Below are 19,258 nucleotides of genomic sequence, written 5' to 3'. Positions count from 1 at the left end.
CCAACCATTTCACTCCTGTTCACCCTTCAGGAATGAGCTCAAAGATCGTGCCTGCAGCGGTACTTTGTTGAACCCAGATTGGATCATGCTTCAGTGCTGGGCACCATGTTTTCTTCCATCAAAGCCCTGACCCAAGGGGTAGTGGAAAAGGAGGTGGGCAGGGGAATGGGGAGACTGGGTGATAGGCACTGAGGGGGGCACTTGATGGGATGAGCACTGGGTGTTATGCTATATGTTGGCAAATCGAACTCCAATTAAAAAAAATACGCACACACACACACACACACAAAGCCCTGACCCAGTTTGTGACGATAGACTTACTGTGTGTCATTTGATTAGCATCTAGCTCTCCCATGAGACCCTAAGATCCATGAGAGCAAAGCTTACATCACCTGGCTCAGGTTTATGTCTACAATGAATGGCACAAGTTCCAACCTTTCTCAGGAACTCAGTAAATATTCACTCTTGTCAAATGTTAACCTTTCAGAAAGAGAAAGCTAGACTTACTTCCCCTCCCCACTTCCCATTCTCCACTTATCACATGTGTCTTCCATTCACACTGCTCTCCTGAAAGTCACCGGTGATTTCCTAGTGGTCAATCGAATGCGTTCTTTTAATCCCATCTGACTTGAAGATACCGTTGGACCTTGCTGCCAATGCTCCCACGCGTTCCATTGCCTTCTGCATCCTCCTGACTTCCGGGATAGAGTTCTGCCCTGCTAATCTCTTTGGCCTCTTTGGCTCCTCTCTGCTAACTCCTTAAATGCTGATTTCTCCTCAGAGTTCTGACCTTCTTGTTTTCATCTTCCCATTCTACAGCAGTGATTTCTTAACCTTTGATTACCTCTAAGAATCTGACCAAAGTTACAGATATGCTCCATCCCAGCATGCCAGGTGGAAGCTCACAGAAAATCCTGCTCACAATTTCCAGTGGTTATAGAGCCTTGAAATCCAGTCACTGGAGCCACCATGGATCCCAGCGAAGGACCCCATTCCACCTGTTCTCCCCAGGTGCTGTCCCCCACTTCTAACTACCACTTTTGTTGCTAAATCTCTTTCCAGCTCTGACTTCTCTCCAACTCAAAGCCCTGATTCCAAATGGCAATTTTCAGCTCTTCCTTGATGGCCCACAAGTACTGCTAGCACAGAAACTCACTTATTTCTCCAAACCTGCTATTTCTTCCTGCTTTCCCTGTCTCAAGCAGTTGCCCCAAGCTAGATATCTTTCTGGTTTTAAAGAATTCCTTTTGGTGGTGGTTGAGTGGCTCAGTGGTTGAGCATCTGCTTTCGGCTCAGGTCATGATCCCAGGGTCCTGAGATCAAGTCCTGCATCGGGTTCCCTGCAGGGAGACTGCTTCTCCTTCTGCCTGTGTCTCTGCCTCTGTGTGTGTGTGTGTGTGTGTGTGTGTGTGTGTGTGTGTCTCATGAATAAATAAATAAAATCTATTTTAAAAAAATAGAATTCCTTTACTTCATCTGTGGCATCTCTATAAAGTCATCCAGGGTCCCAGGAGAAACAGAAAAGCAGGAAAAGAAAAAAGAAACCCATTTTCTCCATCTAGTTTTCAAAAAGGTTTTCAAAATGCCTTCAACCTTTTTCCTGAAAACAAGCCAATTCCAGAACAAACTAATTAACAAATAAAACATATGCATGTAAAGAAAGGAACTATGAAGTCACCTGAACAGACCCTGCCTGCCCCTCAGCACCATCAAGAATATAATCAATGTGCTAAGGTACAAATGAAGAGTGCGTCCTTAGCAAGAAATAGGGAGGGAAAGAAATGCTCTCACTTTGGTGAACGTCACCCACAGCACCCCTGTCAGGCCCTGCTGTTATATCTAGCCACACCAACACCCCAGTTATGCTCCACAACAACGCCTTGGCCGGCCTCCTCCCTGACCCCATATTTCGTCAAACTAACACTCGGCTCTGCTGTAGCCCATTCCTTCAACCTGGCATGTGTCTCTGCTCTGTTTTGACTTTGCAAGTATTTCCTCAGGCCCAGAACAAATGACTCATATATGGGCAGCCTGTCACCGCCCAGCCTCCCCTCTCTATCTAAAGCCCGAGCTCGGCCTCTTCCACAAAGCCTTCTCCTATGCAGTTATGTCAGCAAATGCTTCCCTGGCATGCATTCTGTATAAAGTGCCGTGTACCATGCAGAGGCCAGAATGTACTAGAACAAGGAGGAGATACTCGGCAGGACAAGCTCTGTGAAACAATGCTAACAGCAAGTAAAACACGAGGCTGGGAGACACAGGCATTGGGGTTCAGAATGATGCAAAAATATAATCTCCACTCTCCCTGAAATTGCATCTCCCTCGTGAATCTGTGAGTTGAACATGTTAATCTGTAGCCACAACTGGTCTGGAAGCTCTCTGAGGGCAGGTGCCTACTCTCCCTGGCTCTAGTGAAGCCTCTAGAACTGGCCTCTGAGCAGAGGAGAGGCATGCCGGAGAGCAGAGGAAATGCAGCCAGAGGTCATCTGTTTAAGGAACACATTCTTATAAAGGTGGCTCACCTCCTACGGATCGTAATAGTAGCGAATAATGACCATGAGTATTAATAGGCATCTCGAGGCTTGATTCCATGACTGGGCCTCAAACTGAACCCAACCTTGATTTTTCAAGAAAGTGGTCACTTATGCACCAGAGCACATGCAGTGGAATTTTCAATGATGCTTGGTCTTCTTAGCAATCCTCAACTGAAGTTAGGCTTCAGGATGACCTCCAAGATCTTGTAGTAGCAATCGAGAAATACAACTTGGGGAAAACGAATAATAGCATCTAGGTATCTGAACCCTGCTTTAACTGTCCCGCAAAGGTGAGAGCAATGGTCAATAGCACAACACATGGGGTCAGGCCAAGCAGCTGCCGAGCCGCGTCCGGGCCAGGGTCTGCGGCCAGCTGTTACAGTAGGTGGCTTGCTCCCGCCTGTGAGTCACACACAAGGGAAGCTGCAGTTCTTGACCAGTGCTGTAGGCGCTAAGATCCGGTATTTGCTTTTAGACCGTGGGAGCAAAGACTAACAAGGAAAATGCACCAGAACAGCTGGGAAACCAATTCCCCTCTGACTGCACAAAAATCGCTACTGCCAAGGCATGTTCTATCTTCGAGACAGGGGAGGTCTTCGAGGGATGTGTGCTTTTATATTTTTTGACCCTCAAATTCATGTCTTTTGCCTTTCCCCCAGCTTCACGTATCACTTTACATACCAAGCTTAAAATGATACTGAGCTACAACCCTATTTTATAACACAAAGGATAGCAAAAACATGTCATGGTAAAAAAAAAAATATATATATATATATTTTTTTTAATGTATTTTATCCTTTCAAACACTGCATATTCGGCAACTTTGTGATTATGGATACACACTATGTTGGTGTTTGCTTTATGGTGGCATGATTTTACCTCGTCCTACCAAGACAGTTTCCTAACTTCATACAGTCTTATTGTCTGGACAGTAGAAATGAAAATTCAGACTTCATCAAACACTACTGGCCTAAGAGAAAATTCTATGGCCTAAGAGAATGCAATTTTTTTAAAGGATTTTTATTTATTTATTTATTTAAGAGAGAAAGAGAGCAAAGCACAAGTGGGAGGAGGGACAGAGGGAGAGGGAGAAGCAGGCTCCCCCTTGAGCTGGATCCCAGGACCTTGAGATCATGGCCTGAGCCAAAGGCAGCCAATTAACCAACTGAACCACCCAGGCACCCCTAAGAGATTGCAAATAATCACCCCTTCTCTTGGCTTTAAAAACATGTGAACAGCTTCATCAGAAAACAGTTCTCTTGAAAAACCACTTAGATTCCAACAAAAAACCATATAATCAGAGTAAATCCACTGCTGGAAAAATCCATCCATTTTAGGAACTATGGTTTATCATTCAATGCTTAGAATTAAAAGTAATTTTTTTAATCAGGCACTCTTTTTTTTAAAGTTAACTCGGTGATAAATCCATTTTTCTGGATACAAATATCTGGCAACATAGCTTAGTTTTTAAAAAGATTTTATTTATTTATTTGAGAGAGAGAGAGAGCAGAAAGAAGAGGGATAGAGAATCTGAAGCAGACTCCCCACAGAGCTCAGAGCCCAGAGACCATCTCGAGGCTTGATTCCATGATCTGGAGATCATGATCTGGCCCAAAACCAAGAGTCAGATGCTATTCGACTGAGCCATCCAGGTGCCTCACAACATATCTTACTATGTTAACATTAATTTTCATGGCATAGTTTCAATTAACACTTCCTTCTACCTAGCTCTTCCTGCTAGGTATGAGTTATCAGCAGCAGGAACTGGGACATCCTATGTAAAAAAGGCTATTCTTGGGGAGAGTATGTAAAACTATCTAGTTGAAGTAAAGGATACAAACTAGATGCATAGAAATAGTAATGCATATGCTTTTGATTATCTGTATCCAGTCAGATCTGACCGACTAGTAGCTTTTCCGCATCAGCCTGGCCCTTCAGCTTTCTGGGCCTGTAAGTATGCAGGATCTTATGCAAAGAGTAGTTTAAAGTTGCAGACGGGAAAAGGCAAAATTAATAGGAGCTCACTTATCTGAGAATCACCTACACAGCAACCTCAACTGGTTGGAACCCTGCTAGGAAAAACAGGAGAAAGAAAAGGAAAAGAAAAAGTATTTCAACAGTCAGAACAGAAGGGACAAAGCAGGTGCTCTGAGTATCATCTATGGGGAGGAGTGGACACAAGGAAAACAAGCAGAAAGGCAGAATGAGCCAGTGTCATGGCAAAAACCCCAACACGCTCCAGAGCCCTCGCACATGCACATCGGTCATGGTAATGGGACAGACAAGCCACCAGCACCCAGTAGGCCCTCAGTGTGCACACACTGAGGATGATGGACAGCTGATGATTCTGTGCTGATCCAAGACCTCCGTCATTAAGATTAAGATAAATCATACTTAATGTAATTTTACTCACGTGTGGCCAGAAGTAGAGTGACATTTTACTTTTTTTCCCAACAAGCTTATTATAGAAATAAATTTATTTTCTTTTTTTTTTAATAATAGAAATCAATTTCTTTATATAATGAAGCAAGCATAAGCTTATGGAAACAGTTCTGCTGGTTCTAAGACAGGATATGGGTTGATGTCTACTCTAAGGGAAATGGAATCGTGGTGCGCCCCCACAGGAAATGGCCAGGTGTCGAATTCTATACAAAAGGGCCATGTTAGTTTCCATTCTTTGGGGGCAACTTTTGATATTTCTTTGCTCCCATGTACAGATTAAAGAAAATTGCTCTCTTAGAGTCATTACTTTAGAACTCAAGCACATGCTGGGTAATTAATAGGCATCTCAAGTATATGGAAGCTGAGCTCCCCATCTGTCCCCCAAAACCTGCTCTACCAGCCACCTGTCCATCCCTTTACTGGCAGCTCCATCCTCCGGTCACCCAGGCCAGAGCCCTGGGCATCATTCTTGACTCCCTACTTTCCCTCACATCCCACATTGGGCCCATCAGCAAATCCTCTTGGCCCTTCCTTCAAAACAGATCTAGAATCTAACCATTTCTCACCACCCCCACTGCTAGCTACTAGGTCAAGTCACCACAGTCCTTCCGCCTGGATTTTTGCAAAGCTTCTTAACTAGCGTCCTGGCTTCCTGCCTTACCTCCCTCTGAGTCCATTACCTATACAGACGTCAGAGGGATCCTTTTAAACTGCAAGTCCTAAGTCGGATTTCCCCCCACCTCCTCTGCTCAGACCCCCTTTGCCTGCAGAGTAAAGTTCAAAGTCCTCGCCCCCGCCCCTCTCCCAGATCACCCTGCTCCAGCCTGCTGGCCTCCAGGCTGTTCCTTGAAAACACCTGCTCTGCAGGCTTTCCCTCTGCCTGAAATGTTCTTCCCCAAATGTCCCTCCAGCTCACTCCCTCACTTCCTGCAGGCTTTTGCTCAAATGCCAACTCCATAAAGCCTTCCCTACTACCTACACCCCCACCACCTCACCCGGTGTGCCCCATCCTCCTCTCCTGCTTTCTTATTCTCCATCATCTAGCATACTACATATTTTACTTAATTTATTATCGATCTCTCCCTCCTAGGATGTAAACCCCACGAAGGCAAGAATCTATGGCTGTGTTGTTCAGTCCTGTGTCTCTCGCCGGGCACAGAGTAGGGCATCAACAACTGAATGAATGAGTACAATAATAGGAAAGTAAATGGGATATCTTTGACTAGGTGTCACTCTTTTTTCTATTAAAATGAACATAGAACAGCCACACTCCTATGTGCAGCACACAGCACTCGGCAGGCTCCGGGGGGTGCAGAGGTGAATAGGAGAGGCACGCCCCTGCCTTCAGGGAGCTCCCAGACAAGTCTAAAGAATAGTGGAAGAGTCAGGAACAGAGATGTTCAGGAAGCCCATCACAAGGATGCTCAGTCTAGTTTAGGGGAAATCAGGAAAGGCCCACTGCCGAGAAGTAACATTCAAACTGAGACCTAAAGGACAGTACAGTTGGCCAGGCAAAGAGAGAAGAGAATTTTCTAGGCAGAGGGAAGAGCAGAACTAGGTCTGGGATTGAGAGAACTGAGCCTGGCTAGTTGAAGGAACTCCAAAAGAAGACAGTGGCAGAGAGAGAGGGAGACAAAGAGAAGAGAATACTGAGAAACAGCCTCAGACAGGCAGGGCAGCATCCTGAGGGGCTCTTGGTCATAGGGATGTGTCAGACCCACGTCCTTTTAACATTTTCTCTGTGCTGTGAAAAGTGAATTGGAGGAGGCAAGAAGGGGCTCAGGGAGGTACGTTAGGAGGCCAGAGCCGACGAGAGCTTGAACAAAGCTAGTGGTAGTGGGAACTGTGTACTAGGAATGGAGTGTGGGTTCATATAAAACCCTCAGCCTAATTCAGGTACTCTGCTTCCCTCAGATCTCCATGACTCAAAATCACCTGACAGCCTGAACAAACAGAAAGGCTGGCGTTGTATTGGGCAAAACCACTTCCATTATTACAATTTTACCAATCATTTTAGAAACCTTGCAAAGCAACTTAATATTATCATTTTTCAGGAATTATCAAAACAAAGCATTGGAGAGCATTTGCCAGATTAAATGTGCCATTAGCAAAGAACAGAAACCATATCTCAAGGATAGCGCTGAAGAAGATGCACTCAAAAGTGTTTTTATTCCATTTTACGAAGGAGGAAATTAAAGCGCAGAGAGGTTAAGTTACTCCCCCAAGCTGAGAAATGATAGCACAGTTAGAGGAGTCCCAGGGATGTACTGATCACATAGCCAAGCAGTGATAGCCCGGGGACTTACACCCAGCCTTTGGGACACCAAACCTGGCTTCAATCCTCTGACTGTCCCATACAGTGTAAGCGTCCAGTAGAATCCTTTGATGTGTGACCCTGTCTGACTAAATGCTTCATTCAGGACTTTGCTCATGAGAAATACTTCCACCTGTCTACCTAGTGTCCCTATGTACACAACGCCAGGCTCTGTGGACACTGTCACAGATGAGACCAGGCCCTGACTTCATCGGGCTTACGGTCTTGTAAACGGACAATGATAACGCTACCTGCAAAATGCTACAGGACCAAAAGCACAGAGTGTTAGGGGCATATGTCAGGGGCAAGGACCTGGTTTTGGAGAGGATAGGGCCAGGCAAAACTTCTTTGAGGAATTGTCATTTAAATTACCCAAGGAATGGGGTGCTGGAAGAGCATGAGACTCTTGATCTTGGGATCATAAGTTCAAGCCCCACATTAAAGTGTAGAGATTCCTTAAAGAAATAAATAGTAAATTACCCAAGGAAGACTCTTCCCAATGACCACCGCAGTAACCTCGCTCCAGAGTGAATTCCCAACACAGATGCCCTTTTTTGCCTGTGTCATGTTTTCCTTCCAAAATAATAATGGCAGAGTGTTTTCAGGACGAGCTTGAGCGTTCATGGAGTGGCTTTGTGCACAGAATCTCATGTGATTCCCACAGCCGCCTCGGGAAGCTGGCCCTATGGATGTTAGAATTCTCACGTCACACTCGAAGGAAGTGGGGACTCAGGAGATTCCATGAAATGGTGCAGTTTCACACAACTGATAAGAAGGGAGCTAAGCCTAGAGCCCAAGAGTTAAGATCCAGTCATAGCTCTTCTGGCCGTAAATTTCTCGTTTAGTTTACATTCTAACCTCCACTCTTTCTCTTCTTTCTGACCAGTTTCTTCTCCTATCAAAGGCTTCCATTCTTGCACCATGCATGGACAAGAGGACGCAGGATGTCCGGGAGGTGGCTGGGGAGGGGAAATTTCCAGAATCATGTGCAATGAATGAAAGAGCTCACGCTAGATTAATGAAGAACTTTCCAACACAACTTGTGATGATAATTTTGCAGGAAAGGGAGAGATAAAGGATGACAGGAATGAACGGTGCAATTTACTCCCCTTTATCGGGCCTGGAACGAAAAGTACTCCTAAATTCCAGGAGTACGTGTTGGTTTTATTTAACCAATTAGTCACCGGTTAGATGAAGCAACTTTTTGAAAAAATGGCGCAAGAGGGAATCCACGCACAGACACTGGTCATCAGAGAAATGGAAATAAATGCATCCTGAACGATGAAAACAAAGTCACCTAGAATCAAAGGGCAGCATCAAGGTCGTTTTTACTGAAGAGCTAATCTCACAATAAATGTGAAAGGAATCAAGGGCTCTGAACAAGGATTTGTAGAGTTAATCACCACCACGGGTGTCCTGTGGTGCCAGGCCCTGCAGGATCTGTTACCGTGGCTGGGGTGCAAACCTGAGGCAATCAGGGACACTGTCTCACATTCATGGGGTAAATGCTGTTCAAGGGGGTACTGCAGGATCACCTCACTGTGCGAGAAAGTTCTGGAATTCATTTTCTACAAGTCTGAGATAGCAGCCAGATCTAATGCACTTTTTCTCTTGAACAAAGGAACAGCCATTCCCAAGCCCAGTCCAACCTGAAATACCAGATTTCCTAATGAGAAGTCAGCCCAGAGGCCTGTCCCAGGAACCTCCTGCCATGCTTAACCCCTTCCTTCCCTCCTGCAGGTTCCTAGAATTTTACTTTCTTTTTTTGTTTGTTTGTTTGTTTTTAGAATTTTACTTTAAATATCATGAAGGTTACTTGATTTTTAAATAATAATAATAAAATACAGTGAAAATCCTCATGTCTAACTACTTTTTAGCTATAAACTTGAATTAACATTCCTGTATACATACATACATAATCATTCCAAAGAGTACCTAACAAGAAAACTGTAGGAGGTTAATAAACAGTACCATCAATTATCACAAAGTCAGGTATCAATCTTTCTAATTCATATAATTTTTTGGATAAAAAGAGAATGGAATTAACAGTTCTGATCATTTTTAAAACAATGTCACCAAGAGATCTTGAGTAGGTCGCAAGCAATATATGCCAGATGTCTCTTAAATTATCTAATGTCTCTCTGTTACTAATTAAACTCTACACAGTCTCATTCCAGACTGAGTTTCTTTGATTCTAATTGTTGGTATTCCTGTTGTCCTTTTTAAAAGTCAGTCTTTGAATTCTGGAGTTTAAAGTCTTTGTGATTCCTCTCAATCATAATTAATACATGTAATGGCAATATTAGCAGGCTTTTTGATCTCTTGCATTTAATTTATGAAGATTTAAAAGAAACTTACTGGATATGAAAATTTTTGATTATTAAAAATCCTGTGATCAGGGTGCCTGGGTGGCTCAGTCAGTTAAACATCTCCCTTTGGCTCAGGTCATGATCTCAGGGTCTGGGGATTGAGCCCAGCATCAGGTTTCCTGCTCAGCAGGGCTCAGCTTCTCCCTCTGCCTCTGCCCCTCCCCCTGCTTGTGTTTGTGTGTGCTCTCTCTCTCTCTCTCTCTCTCTCAAATAAGTAAATAAAATCTTTTTTTAAAAAATTCTGTGAGGGCAGCCCGGGTGGCTCAGTGGTTTAGCACCACCTTTGGCCCAAGTCCCACATTGGGCTCCCTGTGAGGAGCCTGCTTCTCCCTCTGTCTGTGTCTCTGCCTCTCTTTCTCTCTGTGTCTCTCATGAATAAAAAAATAAAATCTTTTAAAAAATAAAATAAAATTAAAAAATTCTGTGAAGGATGCCTGGGTAGCTCAGTGATTGAGCCTCTGCCTTGGCTCAGGGCATAGACCTGGGGTCCTGGGATCAAATCCTGCATTGGACTCACTGTGGGGAGCCTGCTTCTCCCTCTGCCTATGTCTCTGCCTTTCTCTGTGTATCTATCATGAAGAAATAAATAAAATCTTTGAAAAATAAATAAATAAATAAATAATCCTGTGATCATAAAAATAATGGACTCTGAAGCATAAATCTTTTGTTAGAAACAAATAATTCTGAGGCACCTGGATGGCCCAGTTGGTTAAGTGCCCAACTCTTGGTTTTGGTTCAGGTCATATTCTCAGGGAACAACTGAGCTAGATTTCAGGACCCTTATGTGGGGCTCTGCACTCACTTCAGAGTCTGCTTGAGGTCCTCCCTCTCCGTCTTCCTCCCTCCCCTGCCCACTGCTTGAGTGCACATATACTCTTTCTCTCAAACAAATCTAAAAAAATTTTTAAAAAAGGATAAATTAGAGCAAATGAGGGTGAAGATTTCCCCCTACACAAGCAAGACCTTCTTCATTTGTCTTTTCTTTCCTTTGGCTTATGAAGGTAGGATAGATGAAAAACAAGATAAATACTCAGTGATAGCAAAAGTGTGGAGGCAATGGACACTTCCAAGTACTGTTGGTAGGAGTATGAATGAATAAAACCTGTTTGGAAGGTAAGCTAGCAATTACTATCCAAAGACTCATTTATTTCCTTTGACTCAATCATTCTACTTTGATCAATTTGTACTAAGGAAATAATTAAAGATGCACAAGAGTTTGGGGGTAAAGGATGTTCATTTCAGCATCATTTATAATGGTGAAAAGTGGAGTCATCCATGGCGAACTGAGGAACCATATGACCGTTCCCTGATTCACGCAGTCAAGGAACCAACACCAGATGTCTTTACTTCTTACTCACGGTTCTGCTGTGTGGTTAAGGTAACACCACATGAGGCGCTTAATCTACCCACTGGATTCTTCAGAAACCCAGTAAATGACCTGAGTAAATTACAGATAAGCTACCAATCAGCCAAGGCTCTGACTAAGATTACTAAAATCCAACAACTGCAGTAAACTTCTCTGCCCAAGAGTACAACGCTCCTTTATTTTAAAAGATTTTTAGTTTTCTAAGAAATCTACCAACAAAGAACAATCTGTTGCAATAGATTTTTAACATTATCTGATTATCTATTTTACAAATAAACACAACAACAACAAAAATAAAATGTTTTTACTGTATTTTCTCAAATAAAATCTATACAACTCACATAACAGCTTCTTTATGGAATGAGTGAAGCACTAAGGTTGTCACAGCCAATGTTCCAAGCACTTTGCACACGCTAATTCACTGAATCTCCACTATAGTCCCAGGAAGTAGGGGCTACCATTATCCCCATTTCACAGATGAGTAAACTGAAGTACAGAGAGCTTAAGTAATTTGACCACATAACCCACTAGGAAATGCAAAATTGGAATCCAAATTCAGGCGGTCAGCATTCAGAGCCCAAGGTCTCAACCACCACACACACTGGTTTTAAAATACAATAATTAGATAAAAATGTAATAATTAAAATATATGGCACCTAGATTAATATTGGAAATACATTGGGATTTTTGTTAAACAGAAGCAGAGGAGAGAGGGAAGAGATGGTCAGGGAAGGCTTGTTGAGGAGGTGATGATGCCAAAACCTTCACTCAGCTTGGGGATGGGAGGCAGTCTAGTGAAGAACATTCTGGATCAAAAGACAGACCTAGGAGTCACTGGCTTGTCCCTGAGGCTAGAATACCAGGGATGATGACAGCGAGGTGGACAAGGTTTATGAAACAAGAGATCTGTGCTTCATCTTGTCTTTGTCTTTCTTTGTCTCTATGTTCTATGTCATCTTTTTCTCCTTCCTCCTCTTCTTTTGCTCCTCCTCCTTCTTCTTCTCCCTGTGAGAAATGAAGGATTCTCAGTGGTACAGTGATATGATCAGGAACATATTTCTCTAAAAGCCACCACCATGGCAGCAGGGCAAAAGTCAGATCAGAGATCGGAAGATCCTGAGGTCAAGAAGACCAGTTCAAGAACAAGAGGTAGAGTAGCCGCAGGGCAGCTGAATTGTAGAGGAAGGCACAGATTAAGAGCGTCATTTAGCAGATGGAATTCAGGCTTTGATCACCAATTAGATGTGAGGAATTAAAGGAACAGTGATGTGACAGAGATAATTGGCTAAGGAAAAATTACTTAAGCCCATGCAATATATTTTAGAGAAACCATGCTCGGTAGATTACTTTTCAGCAGACCACTTGAGTTCTGGAAGGGGAATTTACTTTCTTCCTTCCTTATTAGATCTCCCATCTTTATATTAGCATCATGAATCACCATCATTCTGTTTTCTCTTTGAATGACTGGATTATCTCAAAATAAACAAAACATAAACAGAGTTAGTTTCTCAGCCACCTTTCCATAATCAAATTTCCTTTGATTTCGTTAGGGACCCACGAACTCACAGTTAATGCAGGCATTTCCTCATATCCTTGTTTTTTTAAAGCATAAAAATAGTTTTAAAGTATAGACCTGATTCTGCTTTAGAAATTCAATACCATAAAAATCTCCACTTTACCTCGCTCAAACCTTACCCCGAAAATAGTCAGTTCCATTTCCTAACATACATCTAAAGGAATATAATTATAAATCTATGTCCTGAAGGATAATTAAATAACCAGGCGGAGTATCTCAGCCCACAGTAAATGTGCCCTTGTCTTGTCTAAACTGCAATTCAGTCTAACCAGGATAGCAAGTTGTTGAAACCATTTTCAGAGGCCGATTAAATTATGAGCTGAGAATTATACATTTAAATTAAATAATAAAAGCCTTTGAAAATGACTAAAAGCACTAGAAAACAATTCTCCCCAAAGAACCAGAAAGCTGCATCTGAAAAGCCCATACTGGACACAGTTGGGATGACACATCACAGAGGCATGAAACAGCTCTGCTGTCCCCAAAGACGGGACCCAGATCTCTGCTAAAGCTGCATGTCCCGACCTCCGTGGCTGGGATGCTAAATGACAGCCTAATTAGGCCCTAAAAAAGAAGGCTTTGTCTTTCTTCTCCCAGGAGGTGCAAAGGTAAAGCTGGAATTGTAATTTGCTGGATGGCCCAGACCAAGCGCAGCTTTTGCACCACCCTCTGAAGTATAAGCAAAGTATAGAAGGGAAAAGCTTTAATGGAAATATGAGACATTGCAACAATTACCCCCCAAAAAAGCTATTTTGGACAAATGACATTTAAAGTCCATTTGAAGTATTTTCTAAACCTAGTAACATTCCCTCTTAGCAATAAATGCTGTCACTAAGTAATAACAAGAATAAGAAAAGTACATCGGCTTTGAGGTCAGATAGGACCACCACCGCTGAGTAGTTGTGTGACCTCATGCAAGTTACTCAACCTCTCTGATACCTCATTTCTTTCATCTGCAAAATGGTGGTAAGTATATCTACTTTCACAAGATGGCATAAAGATTAAATGAAATAATATGTGTAAATAAATACAGCCTCTAGCACAGTGCCTGCTATGTGACAGTTTCCTATGAATGATTATTACAATAGTATGCCTGGAGCTTCTTCCTTAACTTTGTATTTCTAGGGATGTCTGGGTGGCTCAGCGGTTGAGCGCCTGCCTTCGGCCCAGGGTGTGATCCTGGAGTCCCAGGATCAAGTCCCACATTGGGCTCCCTGCATGGAGCCTGCTTCTCCTTCTGCCTATGTCTCTGTCTCTCTCTGTGTGTCTTTCATGAATAAATAAATAAATAAAAACTTTAAAAAATAACATTGTATTTCTAAAAAATAAGTTATGAGAGATTTTTTCCCCCTTTTGCACCAAGTAGAGGCAAAGTTGGCTCTTCTCTTCCTGCCTACCCAACCTGCCTCAGCTCATGATTTGAATCATGGAAAAAACACAACTAAACACTTGCTTTTTTTTTTTTTTTTTTCTGTGTGCAACCATTATCTTACTAAATGCTATGGTAGATTTGACAGAAAAGAAGGGACAAGCTGTGCCATCCTAGGTCTTAGGACACAAGCAAGGAGGTGAGACCTCCAAAGATGAAACAACTAGAATAGAGCTTAAAAAAAAAAAAAAAAGATTCAGTGCCAGATTTTATGATACACACTGACTTGCCATGGTGAGTCACAAGTGGAATTCTCGAACTATCTGTGGTGAAGAACCATTTTTGTTTTAATTTCCAACCCATCATGAACCAACAAGTGGTCCTATTGCCCATCCCTGTAACATAGCTCATGCTACATCCAACTCATCATGTGAGTCTGACAGCACCCAGAATGGATTGTGCCCTGTCAACAAGACTAACTCACGGACCACATCCTTGGATGTTGTGGTAATGCTAAATTGCCCAAAGTCTCTCAATTTCCCTACTCATCTTGTCGCAGACCAGTAATAGTTTTTGAAATAGTTTTGAACTAGTAATCTGTGGACTTTTTTCTGAGTCATCCTGAGCTGGACCTAACGGGGTAGGATTCCTATTTTTCCAGGGGCATCCCAGAAGGAGCAGTGGAGAACAGATAAAGCAAGCACCCAGAAGCTAGAATAAGCCCTGTATGTGCTTGGGATAAATATTTTTTATCACAGCTTGGAACAAATCAATAGATTTTGGGTCAGGGTCTAAAAAAGAATATCAAGAACTTCTGTATCTCATTATTCAAGGAAACAGTACATGCAGTACGGCTCCCAAAGACAATATAAAGGAGAGGATCTACATGAAGGCATTCCAAAACCATCGCCTAATTGGCTTATCAGCTATTGAGGAACAGACTCCAGAAGTGCACTCTTTGGTAAGAACAGTCAACATCTTTGTTTGCACACACATCTTAGGATTCCTCTTAGGCATCAAAGGTAAGGAGACAGGAATGAGTCCAAAGCTTGGGTCAAGCCCTGCCTGTCATGAGCTAATGAGCTCAGGCTCTCAAGCCACGCTCCTAGGCCTCAAATCCTGGCTCTTCCATTTACTAGCTATGTAATCTTGGCCAACTGGCTTGATAGCTCTCTGGTTCAGCTTCCTCAACTAAGTGGTGACAACAACCATGCCTCCCTCAAAAGGTTGTCATAAGACCTGAATGAGGTCATGGGTGTAAACCCCTTAGAACAGCACTTTGATGGGCCACCTGGGGGACTCAGTCAGTTAAGAATTCAACTCATGATTTCAGCTTGGGTCTTGATCTCAGGGTCATGGGATGGAGCCCCATGTCAGGCTCCATGCTCAGCAGGGAGTCTGCTTGAGACTCTCTCTCCCTCTCCCTCTGCCCCTCGCACTTGTGCTTGCTCACTCTCCTCTCTCACAAATAAATAAATCTTTAAAAAAAGAAGAACAGTGCCTCACACACTGCCAGCACCAGCTGCTGCTGTTAGACTTTTCTCCTCCAGCAGGTTCATCCTCAAGGCCAACTCTAGAGGTATTTAGGAAACTGTGGTCTGGTACCCTTTAACTCAGATGATGAAGCCCTGGTATTCAAAAGCCTGAGGTCTAAGCAGAGCACATGGGAAGTGCTCCTGCTTTGCTTTCGCTTCTCAGATAGTGGCTACTCATATCCTTCAAAGGCCAGTTCAAATGCCACACCCTCAAGCTGTATTAATTAGGAACTGCATATAGTAGAAACCCATCTCCTGTGGTTTAATCAAATAAGGGCTCATGGTGAGCACCTCACAAGAATTCAGGAGATAGACACCAGTGGGCAGCAGATCCCACATAGCATCTGTACCCCAGGCTGTTTTAGTTCTACCATCTTCATCCCGTGACTTCAATCTTCATATCACTCCATGGAAAAAGCAGAAGGAAGCACTGAGGGTGAAGAGGTGGGACCCATACCAGGAAAGCCATACTCAGCTGGTGCCATCTACTTCACTCCCACTATGTGAGCAATCAATGTGATGTCAGGTAGCCATCTCTAATTGCAAGGGAAGTACAAAGATGAATACCTTGCTGATCCAAACAAAATCAGGGTTCTGTTCATAGCAAAAAGGAGAAGAACGTTTAATGGAGAGGCAACTAGCAAAGCTTTCCTTGACCCCTAAGACCAGCTTGGGTCCTGCTGTAAGATACTTCCATAGCATCATATACTCCTTCTTTGTGTGTCACTTACATGTAAATTGTAATTCAATAACTTCTGATGAAAATAATGTTTAGTATTTGCTTCATACCAGAACATAAGCTTGGGGAAGGCAAGAACCATGTCTCTTCTGCTCTGTTTGTCCCAGGATCCCCAGAATCTAGCCCAAAGCCTCGTAACCGGTAAGTACACAATAAATATATGTGGAATTGGTAAACAAATCCCTTCATAAAAGCTTATTGTTAGACTTACTAACTATACACAATTAACTTCACTTTTTTCTTGTTTAAACTCAGACTAGAAATATTTATATGCCTTATAAGGTTAATGTTATGAAGAATATGTGAAAAGAAAAAATCAAGAAACACTGGGAAAATATGTCGAGTAAAAACTTAATATGTGTGGCAAGAGAGAAAACAGAGCCTTAGAATTCATCAGGGATATGCTTTAAGGTCATGGGAATAGAAAAATGTCACACAGGAGAATGCCAGGAATATAATTGTATTATTTCATGATAAATATGGGAGGTGGGAACATATTTAGATATGGTTGCTTTTTCTTTTTCTTCTCCTCTTCCTCTCCTCCCAGGAAAAGAGAAACATGTTCTTATAAACTGAATTTAACAACTCAGCAGAACTCATTTAACAATGGAAGTTCATCTTCATTTATTCACTCTACCAACAAATCAAACACTTGCGGGGAACATGCACCATCTTGGATCCTCAGAGCACAACAGTTATCAAATGAACATGATCTTGACCCACACAGCACTTCTGTGCCAGTTGGGACAGTGGGGCAAGACAATAAAGGAATAAATAGATGTACTGCTGGTGATAAATGTTATGAGATGCTGTGGTAACAGAATAACGAGAGGGAGGTGATATTTAAGCCACCACCCAAGAATGAGAAGACAACTATTAGAATAGCCAGGGAAAGAACATGAGGTGATCAGAACATTATGGGAAAGGGGAGAGGGGCTTGATATGGTTCCTTTCTCTGATCCTTTCTCCTGTTGCTCTCTTTTACTCACTAGCCAACTCTGCTGTTACTTGAACATGCCATGCACACTCTTGCCTCAGGCCCTTTGCATATACTGCCAACTTATGCTCCACTTAAACATTCCCATATATCTCCTTATTCACTCTGATTCAGATCTCTGCCCAGTAAAGTGATAGGGAAATGGATGATGCTAGAACTGTATTCATTCTCACATTAATTCAGTGCATTTTGGTTGAACTCTTACTGTTCTAGGCCCTGGGGATATCTGGTTAGATGCACGGTGAATTTCTTGCTGTTGCAGGTCCTACACTGTACTTGGGGCAAGAGCCAAACATAAAATGTCAGACAATGATCCATGTAAGTGGACGAGGGATTCTATTTTAGAGAGGGTGATCAGAAGAGGCCTCTTTGTTTTGTTTTTTTTTTTAAATAATAGCTTTATTTTTTTTAATTTTTATTTATTTATGATAGTCACAGAGAGAGAGAGAGAGGCAGAGACACAGGCAGAGGAAGAAGCAGGCTCCATGCACCGGGAGCCCGACGTGGGACTCGATCCCGGGTCTCCAGGATCGCGCCCTGGGCCAAAGGCAGGCGCCAAACCGCTGCGCCACCCAGGGATCCCAGAAGAGGCCTCTTTGAAGAAGTTTTGAGCAGAGAGCCAAACGCTCTAAGTAAGCCATGAGAAGACTAGAACAAAGATACAACAAATGCAAAAGTCCTAAGGCAGAAACTGTCTCAAAAATCCACAAGAAGAGATCTCAACAAGGATGTTAAAAAATGATGTGGAAACTATATTAAAATTTTGTGTCCCCCTCAAAAGATATGTTGAAGTCCCAGCCCCCAATACTTTACAATGTGATCTTACTTGGGGAAAGGGTCTTGCAGGGTTCTACTGCGTACATTTACATGCTGAATCCAATATGACCAGTGTCCCTTACAAGAAGGTAATTTGCAGAGATTGAAGAGACGTGCAGCTTCACGTCCAGGAATGCCCAGGATGGGTGGCCATCACCACCAACATGAGGAGGATTCCCCCTAGAGTCTCAGGAGTGTGGCTCTGCTGACACCTTAATTTTGGACTTCTGGCCTCCAAAGCTGTGTGACAACAGATTTCTGTTGTTTGAAACTTTCTGGTTTGTGGTACAGTTGATGGTAGCCCTGGGAAACAAATAGATAACTTTTAGACATCCAAGTTCTGGAGGTGAAGGGAGAGTTTGGGGTCAAGACATTCATTAGGAGATATAATTGTAATAAGATGAGCAAAGAGGCTAGACTTCAGTCGACAGCAAAATCCAATAGTCTGTCATTCACAGGAACTACATGACCATGAGCAGATGCCAGCTTTTGAAGGAACCAGATGGCTTACATTCTAACATGCTTGTACAAATATAAGAAGAGCCAAGTGGGGCCATAGTGTTGGATTCAATCAATGCCACAGCAATAATCATCAGCAGATAAAAATCACCATATGATGTAGACCATTAAATGATAAAACCATAACACACAATTCATGATCCAATAAACATAATAAATATATTTCACCTTAAATGGTGAAATGCTACCAATACACCTATATATTGGTAACTGGTGACCTCAACAATTACCAAAGTGACAGAATTAAGTATCAGAGAACAGACAAAGAGGTAGCCCAGGATGATATAGCAAGTACAACAGAATTATCAGGTATAAGTGGAGAACAGTGAGGAAGAGAACTTATTTTTTTCCCTATGCTTCCTTTGCAAGTATACAGGTATCTCCAATAAAAAGTCACCAAATTTTAGAGCAGACATTGGCCACATTCTTAGATCCAAACCACAATAAGAACAAAAAAATGAACAAAAGGAAAAGGTACCTTGAGGTAATCAAAACTTAATAAAGCATGGAACAACATGGAGGATGGGATAAAATTCAGAACTTGTCAGACCATTTTCACGGTGATCAAGATAATACCTCAATTTGTAAGATGCTCTCTTAAGTTAAAAAATCATGTCCATTGGGTTCTAGGGTATGAGAAAAGTCTGTGTGGTAATGGCGTCATCCGTCTGATTGCCGGGGT

General features: G+C 42.6%; 1 long non-coding RNA gene across 1 annotated transcript; it reads right to left on the bottom strand.

Moving 5' to 3' along the window:
• Positions 1-11,319: 11,319 nt before the first annotated feature.
• LOC125755149 (uncharacterized) lies at positions 11,320-13,252 on the bottom strand. The gene is made up of 2 exons (XR_007410893.1): positions 12,373-13,252; positions 11,320-12,030 (listed from the first exon to the last, which is right to left on the bottom strand). It is a non-coding gene; the product is annotated as an uncharacterized LOC125755149 (long non-coding RNA).
• Positions 13,253-19,258: the final 6,006 nt, after the last annotated feature.

This window comes from Canis lupus, chromosome 5 (genome assembly GCF_003254725.2).
Source record: "Canis lupus dingo isolate Sandy chromosome 5, ASM325472v2, whole genome shotgun sequence".
NCBI classification, from domain to species: Eukaryota; Metazoa; Chordata; class Mammalia; order Carnivora; family Canidae; genus Canis; species Canis lupus.
Note: the sequence above shows the minus strand (reverse complement) of the source record. Positions and strands in the feature narration are given on the sequence as shown.